Raw genomic sequence first — 11,008 nt, forward strand, 5'->3', positions numbered from 1 at the left:
TTTTTGAAGATTTGAAGTTGAGTGCCTTGTAGAATATTCTGCATGGTGTCCTTTTACTTGCTCCACACTCCCCTGAATTCCTGGAAAACTAAGATCGGGTCTAGAGAAGACTGATTACATTCAGGCCACACCGTTTAGTAAGAATAATGGTTGATATTGTGTACTTAGTATTGCATCATATTAGGAAGCACGTATGTCAAGTTTTTCTACAATTCATGATGTTAAACTGATCACGTGTTTAAAGTGGCAATTGCCAGGGGCACCTGGCTGGCTCAGTTGGTGGAGTGAGTGACTCTTGATCTCGGAGCTGTGAGTTTGAGTCCTGTGTTGGGTGCAGAGATTACTCAAATTAATTAACCAATTAATTTTTAAAAAGCAGTCATTGCCAGATTTTTCCATGGCAAAAGTATATGTTTCCATTTGCAATTAAAAGTAATCTTGTAGATGATACCAGTTTCGTAATAACTGTTCGCTTAATGGTTGTAGCATCTATTACCAAATCCTTGCTTGAACCAATTATTTCATTACAAGTTGCAAAATGGTGATTTCTAAATTCTCCAGTTCCTTTTACATCTATTAGCTGGCACTCTGCTGTAAAGAATCATTGTTTTCTCTCTTTCTCTCCTTTTGATTACCATGAGTTCATGGATTGTTATTTATACAATAATTTACAATCAAGTACAGCATCATTTTGATGCTCAAGTTGTCCCAAATTTGGCCAATGTCCTTTAGACATACCCCATCATTATTTGAGCACTGCCTTGCTTTCTGGTACAATGAAATGTTCCAGGCTCACCTTGTACTTTCTCCACCCCAAATTGGGTTTATTCTAGTGAAGAAGGCTATTTAGAAACCAAGATCTGGACCTTAGGTATGCTCAGTGCACAACGGTCTCTCAATGAACAGTCTTTTAAATTAGGGTGTAATTCACATACCATAAAATTCACCCTTAAAAGTAAACAATTCAAAATGCAAATCGAAACCACAATGAGGGGATGCCTGGGTGGCTCAGTCGGTTAAGCTTCTGCCTTCAGCTCAGGTGATGATCTCAGGGTCCTGGGATCGATCCCCCCGTCGGGCTCCCGGCTCAGTGGCGAGTCTGCTTCACCCTCAGCCTCTGTGATTGCTTTCGCTCTCTCTCAAATAAATAAGTAAAATCTTACAAAAAAAAAAAAAATCAAGGAAGCAAGCAAGAACAATGAGTGCTCTCTTCAGCAGCCTATATAATGAAATTGGAATAATACAGAGAAGGTTAGTATGACCTCTGGACCAGGATGACATACAAATTTGTGAAGTGTAAAAAAAAAAAATCCGTAAGGAGATACCATGTCACAACCATTAAGATGGCTCTCATAAGAAAAATAATTTAGGGGCCCCTGGGTCGCTCAGAGGGTTAGGTCTCTGCCTTCGGCTCAGGTCATGGTCCCAGGGTCCTGGGATCGAGTCCCACATCGGGCTCTGTGCTCAACGGAAGCTTGCTTCTTCCTCTCCCTCTGCCTGCCATTTCCTCTGTTTGTGCTCTCTCTCTGTCAAATAAATAAATAAAATCTTTAAAAAAAAAGAAAAGAAAAATAATTTAAACAGAGAATAACAAACGTAGGTAAGGATGTGGAAAAACTAGAATCTTATGCACTGCCGGTGGGAAAGTAAAATGGTATAGCCGCTATGGAAAACAGCATGGCAGTTCCTCAAAAACTCAAAATAAAATTTCCATATGACCCAGCAATTCCATTCTTAGGTATATACCCCAAAGCACAGAAAGCAGGGTCTCAAAAAAAAGGTATTTGAACACCCATGTTCAGAGCAGCATAATTCACAATAGCCTAAGAAGAAACCTAAGCGTTTGTCAATAAGTGAATGGCTAAACATGTGAGATAAATACATATACTATAATATATATGGAGAGAGTATCTATATACTGTTGTCTTCCTGGAAAAGGAAGGAACTTTTGCACATGCTCCAGCATAGATGAAACTTGAAGACATTATGCTCAGTGAAATAAAAGAGTCACAAAAAGATAAAAACAGTATAAGTCCATTTCCATGAAGAGCCTAGAGAAGTCAAATTCAGAACTGGGAGAGGAGGGAATGGACAGTTATTATTTAATGGGACATGGAGTTTTGGTTTTGCAAAATGAAAAGAGTTCTGAAAAACGGGTGGTAGTGATGGTTGGTCAGCAATGTAAATTGTACTTAACACCACTGAACCACACTCTCAAATATTCTTAAAATGATAAATTTTATGTTATGTATATTTTACCACAAGGTTTTAAAATTCAATGATTTTTTTAGTGTGTTCAGAGCCATCCAGCCATCACCACTTCTAATTCTGGAACATTCTTTTTTTTTTTTTTTTTTAGATTTTATTTATATATTTGACAGCGAAAGACACAGTGAGAGAGGGAACACAAGCAGGGGGAGTGGTAGAGAGAAAAGCAGGCTTCCAGCAGAGCGGGGAGGCCGACGTGGGACTCGATCCTAGGATCCTGGGATCATGATCCAAGCTGAAGACAGATGCCCAGGCGCCCTAAACCTGGAACATTCTTATCACTCCCACGAGAAACCTAGTGTTAGGAATTACTAGCAATTACTGCCAGCAATCACTTCCCAGTAATTTGGGCCCCAAATCTACTTTCTATCTATCTATAGTGTGTGTTTTCTGGACATTTTATATGAATGGAATCATAAAGTATGTGGCCTTTGTGTCTGTCACTTAGCATAATATTTTCAAAGTTCATTCAAGTTGTAATATGCATGAATATTTCATTTCTTTTCATGGCCAAATAATATTCCATTGTACAGATATGTTGTATTTGTTTATTCATTGGTTAGTTGGTGGATGTTTGGATTGTTCCAATTTTGGGCTTCTAAGAATAATGTGCCATGAACATTAATGTACAAGTTTTTGTGTGAGCATATTTTTCTCGGATATATACCCAGGAGGGTGTTTGCTGGGTTATATAGTCTCTCAATGCTTAACTTTTTTTTAAAGGTTTTAATTTTTATTTTTAAGTAATTGCTATACCCAAAGTGGGACTTGAACCTATAATCCTGAGATCAAGAGTCATGTGCTCTACTGACTGAACCAGCCAGATCCCCTTTAATAAAAGAAAAATTTTAAAAATTGGGTTTTTTTTTTAGTAACATGCTTAACTTTTTGAGGAACTGTCAGACTGTTTTCCCCAGCAGCTGCAGTATTTTACATTAGTAACAGTGTATGAGGGTTTCCGATAGTTTTTTTTGAGTAGTTGTATTAAAGTAATTGTCTAATTTTTCTAAAAAAACCGACCTATACATTGGCTTAAATCATACAGCTCTGTGCTTTGTTTTGCTTTGCAAATTTGTAATCAAATAAGCTGGACATGCCTCACATGAGGGGGAAAATGAGCTATTTTAATAATAAAATATATACTACCACCTCTGGTATCTCTAATCCAGAATATTTTTCCATTCCACCCTAACACCTGTGGCCTCCTGACTACTTGCCGGACCCGGACAGCTAAGCAGGAGAATGAGTCTCGGACTTGGCCAGTCTCGGACTTGGCCAGTCCTGCTGGAATGCCCTCAGCTTCCCGTCCACCCCTTTTCCGCAATGCAGAGCAGCCGCGAACTACATTTCCCAGAATGCCCCCACATGGAGGTTGGAGTTCGCAAGAAAGGAATTCGGGGGAAATTTGGAAGGTAGACGCGAAAGCGACTCTGTTATTCTCCAGAGGTGGTGACAGCCGGATGCCGAGCGGATCTGAGAGTTGCCCAGAATGCCCGATAGGTTCTCCGGAGCCCCCGCTTCAGGCTGAGACCGCCGGCGTCCACCTGTGCCTTCGCAGCGGCTGCCCCAGCTCCGCTCCCTGCCTGCTGGTCCAACAGCCGTGTAAGCCCCTTCTGCTGTGTTAGACCCCAGACCCCGAAGACGTAGAGTGGCTTGTGGTTTCCTGAGCAAACCCTGAATAATACATGTGTATATGGGGCAGAGGTACCATTTAACATTTAATGTGTTTAAAATACAATGGGGGGCGGGCGGGAAATGTGTGATGTGTCTAGAGACTTGTTTTTGCACCTATGGGAAATTTCTGTTTCGGAGACAAACCGGAGCCAGCCTTGCTAGTCTTAATTTTCATGAGCATTAAACAACAAAAAAAAAAAAAAAAAAAAAAAAAAACAAAAAACCAAACACAAAACATTAAAAAAGTGTCGTTAAAAACTCATTGTAAGCTCCATTTAATGGTAGAATAATAATCCATCAAACAGATACCCTACGATTTAATGAACTAGTCCCATAATGTTGCCATTTAGGCTATTGTTTAAAATTGTTTTGGCAATTATGAATAATCCGGAAAAGAGCGACTCTTATGATTACTTTCTTTAGACAGATTCCAAAAAGTAATTATTTCTGGTTCAAAGAATATAAACATATTAAAGATTATGAATACACACTGCTAGATTGGTTTTCAGAAATGTAGCAATTTAGACTCCTACAAGTAGTGACCAAGAATTTGTCTTGCCTGTCGGGACAGCCTATGACTGCCATCAAATACTAGAATGTAACAGTAATGTTTGCTAATTTGCTAAGTAAAATTTCAGGTTTAATTTTTATTCACTTGTTGATTAGCCAAGACTGTTCTCTCTCTCTTCCTTCCTTTCCTAGCTTCCGTCCCTCCCCTCCCCCTTCCTCTCTGTCTCCCTTTCCCCTTTCTTCTTCTCCCTCTCCCTCCCTACTCTTCTTCCCTCCCTTCTCCTCTCTTCTTTCCTCTCCCCTTTTTCGTTCCTTTTTTTCTTTCTCTCATTCTTTTCTTCTATTCTTCTTTTCTAGAATTCACATGCTTTGCCTATAAATCTGTCAAGTACCATGTTTTTATAAATTCTCCCAACTTCCTGTTGCATTTAGTTTTGTTTGCATATCATTTTATTATGTATCTTAATAGTTTTAATGTAGCAAAAATCTGTTCCTTTAGAATTCCTAACATTGCTTTCAATATTAAATAGTTTATTTGCCATTTGGAAATAAGGTCAATACTACCCTCTTTTTTCTGTTATTTATGGCTTGATTTAAAATTATGGCTTGATTTTATACATTACCTCTTTGACTTGCCTGAACTTTTTTGGGGGGTGGGGGTGGGGGAGCATATATTAAGAAAAGCAGATCTAAGTTAGTATTTCCCTGAAGAAACTAGTTGCTTGAGCACCCTTGGGACAATCCTACCTTTATGTAATCATATTTTTAGATTCTAAATGTAGCTCTTTTAAAGAATTAAGACATGCATGCTGAAGACAGTTCAAACACATCAGAAATACATAATGTGGAAAATTAAAGCATCCCATCCCTTAAAGGTAACCACTGCTGATTTAGTGAATTTTTAAAAATGTAGCTTTTTTATTTTATTTCTTTTTCAAAGATTTATTTATCATTTGAGAGAGAGAGAGAGAGAGAGAGAGAGAGCATGTATGTGCTTGCATGTCCAAGCATGGCAGAGAGGGGCAGAGGGAGAGAATCTCAAGCAGACTCCTCATTGAGAGCTAAGCTTGGAGCCCCACACTGGGCTGGTTCCTAGGACCCTGAGATCATGACTTGAGCTGGAATCAAGAGTCCCCCACTTAACTGACTGAGCCACCCAGGCACCCATAAAATTTAGATTTTTAAATTGAGGTATAGTGTACAAAAGTAATATGCATAGATTTTAAATGTACAGTTTGATGAGTTTTGACAAATATATATGCCCATATAACCATCAGCCAATCTAGCTACAAAACATTTCTGCTCCCAAAAAGTTCTCTCTTGCCCCTTCCCATTCAAGCCCCATTTCAAACTATTCCCAAAGCAACAACTCTTCCAATTTCAATCTCTTTGGTCTTGTTTTGACTGTTCTTAAACTTCATATAAATGGAATCCTAAGTATAAACTCATTTATGTCTGGCTTCTTTCACTCAACATAATTCTTTTGAGAGTCATCAATGTTATTCTGTGTATTAGCACTTCTGTTTATTGCTGAATAGTTTTCCAATGCATGAATGAATCACAGTTTATTTACCCATTAAAACTTACTGATGGACATAAGAGTTCCTTCCACTTTGAGACTATGTCAAATAAATCTGCTAAGAACATTCTAGTATAAGACTTTCTGTCAGCATTTCCAGAGTGGAATTACTGGGGCATAGGGTAGGTGTAACTTTAATTTTATGAGAAAGGGACATACGGTTTTTTAAAGTGGTTGTACCATTTAACCATCCACTGCTAGTGTAGAACAGCTGCTTCCCATTCTCACCAAAACTTTATATTATCTTTTGTGTGTAATCGTATTTTTAATATATTTTGTTAAAATTATAGCGCAGTCACACAAGTTGCAAGTAAATACAAAGAACATTTTCCTTCACCATTTTAGAATAAGTTGCCAACCTGATGCTCTGTCCCCCTCTAATTCTGGAGTGTGTATTTTATACAATCAAGGACCTTCTCCATAGTGATCAAAATTAGGAAGTTAATCTCGGTACGCGACAAATATTTAATCCTCAGACACTATTCACTATTCAGTTTAACAATTTGTCCTAATAATATTCTTTCTAGTAAGAGGATCCTATTCAAGGAGTTTATGTTGCATTTAATTGTCAAGTTTCTTTATAGTCTCCATCAAACTGGAACTTTCCTCAGGTTGCCCTTTTTATTTTAATTTTTAAAATCTAATTAATTAATTAATCATTTCTTGAGAGAGAAAGTGTGAGCAAGAAGGGACAGAGGGAGAAGGACAGAGAGAATCGTAAGCAGGCTCCATGCTGAGTGCAGAGGCTCATGTGGGGCTCGATCTCATGACCCTAAGATCATGACCTGAGTCAAAACCAAGAGCCGGAAGCTTAACAGGCTAAGCCAGCCAGGTGCCCCAACATGTTGCCTTTATTTTAAAGTTTCCAAGCCAATTATATTGTAGAATAACCTCAAAATTTGGGGCCAGTTGATGTTTCTTCATAATTGTATCCATGTGACACATCTTTGGCAAGATTATCATAGCAGGTACATGACTTTAATTTGTCCCCTTGCTGATCATATTCATTTTGATCAATTTGAATAAAGTGATACCTGCATGGTTTCTCCAATATAAAGTTACTCTTTTCTCTTTGTAATTCATATTTTTGTAGGGAAGTACTCTGATATTAGGTAACTATTTAATTGCTTCCAAAACTTTTAGTTTGTTCACTCATTAATTTATATCTGCATGGACTTGTGGTTTCCTATAGTCTTCAGTGGACAATAATCTATTACTATCATTTATTTTGATACTTAAATTGTACCATATTCGGCCCTATAAGCTGGCTTCTCTGTCCTTTTGAAATGTCCCCGTAATTCTTGGAATAATTCTCTGCTTTCTGGCACAAGAACATTCACTGTTGCCTTGAACTGAGAAGGAGCCATTCTCCAAGGAGACTTCATTTCTCTTAGTGGAGGATGGTATTTAGAAACCAATATTTAGGCCCTAGGTGTGGTCATTGTTATTAGCATAACACTGCTCCTAGTGCCTATCTCGGGAGAAAACTAGGGAATATGTGGGTGGATACACACAAACACACATACCCCCAATGCACACAGTTATATCTATGTTTATTTCTTTCCTTTTTTTTGAAAGAAAGTGTGCACACACACAGAGGCAGGGATGGGGGGGGCAGAGGAAGAGGAGAGAGAGAGGATCTTAAGCAGGCTTCACAATCCTGAGATCATGACTTGAGCCAAAATCAAGAGTCAGACTCTTAACCAACTGAGCCACCCAGGCATCCCTATTTATGCTCATTTCTATACCTCTTTACATTTATTGAAAACCATAAGTCTATACCCATACTTCCAATTCCAACCCAACTCATATGGTTCACATTAGTTTTCCCACTTTCCATATTTGTAACTCTTTTCTCTGACATGTATTATCACTATTATATTTATTTGATCAGCACACTGAATGTATCCAATCTCCCATCTCCACTGCTCTCTCCTCCCCGGTCTGGTCACCCTCCTCACTATACTTACTCTCTGATACTCCACTCCAGATTACTCTTCTACCAGGACACCCTCCTCTCCTTGCTCTGGTTCTGAGGTCCTGCTTTGGGCTTCCTGTTCAAGCAGATGACTTCCTTAGACCACTTGGGCTCTGACTCTCTGGGTCACTGTCACAGGGACACCTTCTCACTCAGTTCAGGCTCTAGCTCCCCATGTTGGGCTATCTCCCACATGGACTCTCTGCTCTATTCTGTTCTGACATCTAACACTGGGCTTCCCTCTGTGAAAGCACCTCTCTTACCTTGCTCACCTTACCAATATGCCATTTTGGACTGTCCCTAGACATGCTTGCTCCCCTCATTCTGTTAGAGTTCTGATACACTGTTCTAATCCATTGTGGCTGCCCCTTCCCCCAGGTATCCATCATGTGGCACCTATTTGGCTCTACTCCACATAATGGCCTTAGGACTGAATCATTTGGGAAGCAAAGGGAAGGAGGAAGGTGTAGGGACCTAATGTCATTCCTTTAAATTTTAGTTATTGTAAAGGGTGTGACATAGTGTCTCATTATGTTTTTAGAGTGTGTATCTTCGATGAATAATGATGTAGAGCTTCTTTTATGTGCTTACTGGCCATTTGTACATCTTTTCTCAAGTGTCTAGTAGAGGGTTTTTTTTTTTCCTCTGCCTTACTGATTTGTAAAAATTCTTCATACATTCTGGATTCAAGTCCTTTTTAAATGCATATGTTGAGAATGTATTTAACCACTTTGTGGCTTGCCTTTTTATTATCTTAATGGTGAAATTTTTACTTTTTATGAAGACCAACTTATGAGTTTTAATTTTATGGCTAGTGTATTTGTGTTCCATCTGAAATATCTGCCTACTCCAAATTCATGAAGATCTTCTGTGTTTTCTTTTAAAAGCTTTAAAGTTCAGACTTTATGGTGAGGTCTCTGATCCATCTCAAATTAATTTTTGTTTATGCTGTGAGACCAAGGCCAAGGTTATTTTTTTCTAATCAGCTATCCAGTTGTACTAATACTTTTTGTTAAAAGATTTTCTTTTTCTGATGAATGACCTTGGATCTCTTGTCAAAAATCAATTATTGTATACATGTGGATTTATTTCTGTATTCTCTGTACTGTTACTTCGGTCTGTAGTCTACTAATACACCAGTGCCCCTATCATACTTGATTATTGTACCACTGTAATCAGGGAGTGTAAGTCATCCACTTCTTTTTTTTAAAAGATTTTATTTATTTATTTGACAGAGAGAGAGAGAGAGCACACAAGCAGATGGAGCGGCATGTAGAGGGAGAGAGAGAAGCAGGTTCCCGCTGAGCAGAGAACCCAGCATAGAGCTTGTTCCCAAGACCCTGGAATCATGACCTGAGCTGAAGGCAAATGCTTAACCAACCAAACCACCCAGGCATCCAAAAAGTCTTCCACTTTTGTTCTTCTTTTCAAGATGATTTCTGCTAGATCCTTGGGTTTCCATACAAATTTTATAATCAGCTTGATTAGCTATAAAAAATGCTGCCTGGGAATTTGATTAGTATGATATTAAATCTATAGGTCAAACTGGGGAAAGTCACCATCTTAATATTGAGTTTTTATGAAATGAACATTGTATATTTCCACTTATTTAGGTCTTTCCTAAATTTTTTTCACAATGTTTATCATTTGCAGTATACAGGCATACCACAGATATTATGGGTTTCGTTCCAGACCACAACAATAAAATGAATAAAACAATAATCAAATGAAGTTTTTGGTTTCCCAGTGCATAGAAAAGTTACACTTACACAATAGTCTGCAAAATGTGCAACAACATTATGTCTAAAAAACAGTGTACATACCTTTTTTTTTTAAAGATTTTATTTATTTATTTGACAGAGAGAGAGAGACACAGTGAGGGAGGGAACACAAGCAGGGAGAGTGCGAGAGGGAGAAGCAGGCTTCCCATAGAGTAGGGAGCCCGATGCGGGGCTTGATCCCAGGACCCTGGGATCATGACCTGAGCCAAAGGCAGATGCTTAACAGCTGAGTCACCCAGGCAACCCCAGTGTACATACCTAATTAAGTAAAAAATATTTTATTTAAAAAATGCTAACCATCATCTGAGCTTTTAGCGAGTCATCATCTGTTTGCTGGTGGAGGGTCTCGTTTGCTGCTGATGGCTGCTGACAGATCCGGGTGGTGATTGCTGAAGCTCGGGGTGGCTGTGGCAGTATCTTAGAATAAGACAACAATGAAGTTTGCTGCATGGATGGACTCTTCCTTGCATGAACTATTTCTCTGTCGCATGCAATGCTGCTTGATAGCATTTCCCCACAGTCCTTCAAAAGTGGAGTCAGTCACCCTCTTTGCTCATCCATAGGAAGCCACTCCTCATCTGTTCAGGTTTTGTCATGAGAATGTAGCAGTTCAGTCCCATCTTCAGGTTCCATTTCTAATTCCAGTTCCCTGCTGTTTCCACCATCTCTGCAGTTACTTCCTCCACTCCAGTCTTGAACCCTTCAAAGTCATCCACAAGGGCTGGAATCTGCTTCTTCTAAACTCCTGTTAACGTCGGCATTCCATGGTCCTCAATCCCAGGATGTGACCTTTCTGGGGTATCCATTCATGCCTCCAGATCTGTGAATGTTTATACATTCTCCATCAGGCTGGGCCTAACCTCTCATGTCCTTCATGACTGTGCAACCTCTGAAATCTGTTCAGCTCTCAGCCTCCCAGAAACTTCCCTGTGGCATGTCCTGGAGTCTTGCCCTGCTCATGCACATCTTAACAGTGGGCCAAGTACCCAAGGGAATTTTTCATGCAATTTGACAGGGTTCCTTCTCTGTAGCTGCCTTCTCTTAAGGCACCTTGCCCTCCAAACCCAGCTGTGTTAGCAGGTGCCTGCTCTGAGCTCTGTTTCCTCTACCCAGAGACATTGCTGCCCTCTGCTTGGGCGCCATAGCCCTGTGATGAATGCAAGGCTTACCTCATGTGCTTCCCTTTTCTGAAGGGTAATAAGCCTGCCTTGGTTTCTG

General features: G+C 39.4%; 1 non-coding gene across 1 annotated transcript; it reads left to right on the forward strand.

Moving 5' to 3' along the window:
- Nucleotides 1–1,202: 1,202 nt before the first annotated feature.
- On the forward strand, nt 1,203–1,309 carry LOC116872133. The gene has a single exon (XR_004383599.1). It is a non-coding gene; the product is annotated as a U6 spliceosomal RNA (small nuclear RNA).
- Nucleotides 1,310–11,008: the final 9,699 nt, after the last annotated feature.

Source organism: Lontra canadensis, unplaced genomic scaffold (assembly GCF_010015895.1).
Source record: "Lontra canadensis isolate GAN:19392208 unplaced genomic scaffold, GSC_riverotter_1.0 scaffold28, whole genome shotgun sequence".
NCBI classification, from domain to species: domain Eukaryota; kingdom Metazoa; phylum Chordata; class Mammalia; order Carnivora; family Mustelidae; genus Lontra; species Lontra canadensis.